Source organism: Asparagus officinalis, chromosome 1, assembly GCF_001876935.1.
Source record: "Asparagus officinalis chromosome 1, Aspof.V1, whole genome shotgun sequence".
NCBI classification, from domain to species: domain Eukaryota; kingdom Viridiplantae; phylum Streptophyta; class Magnoliopsida; order Asparagales; family Asparagaceae; genus Asparagus; species Asparagus officinalis.
In genome coordinates this window covers 20,441,295-20,441,736 of record NC_033794.1, presented here as the reverse complement: position 1 = coordinate 20,441,736, position 442 = coordinate 20,441,295, and positions in this window count along the sequence as shown.

Sequence of the window (442 nt, the reverse complement as noted above, 5' to 3'; positions counted from 1 at the left end):
GCTCACGCACATCTTGTTATAATTTAGACAACAACCAGCATGAATAATAATTAAACCAACCCCCAAATCAATCAAGAACACTAATTTTTGACAAAGCTAGGCCTGTTTCGGTTCGAGTTCTACCAACTGACGCCCTAATCGCGGTGGAGGAGGGTGCGGGTGAGCTCGCGGGTGGTGTTGAAGTCGGTCCAGTCGATGGAGGCTCGGTCGGTGCGGGAGGAGACGAAGATGATTTGTTGGGTGAGAGATGAGGGTATTTTCGGGAGCCTATGGAAGACACGTAGAGTACATGAATTACAGTGGGCTTCTGGGGCTTGGCCACACTTTTTACACTTTTTGGGGGCTAAAGCCTAATGGAAATAATTTGTGGGGCTGGGCCACATCCGGTTCTTCAATTTGGGGCCTTGACACATTTTCCCAAACAAGAAAGCAAAGCATGATT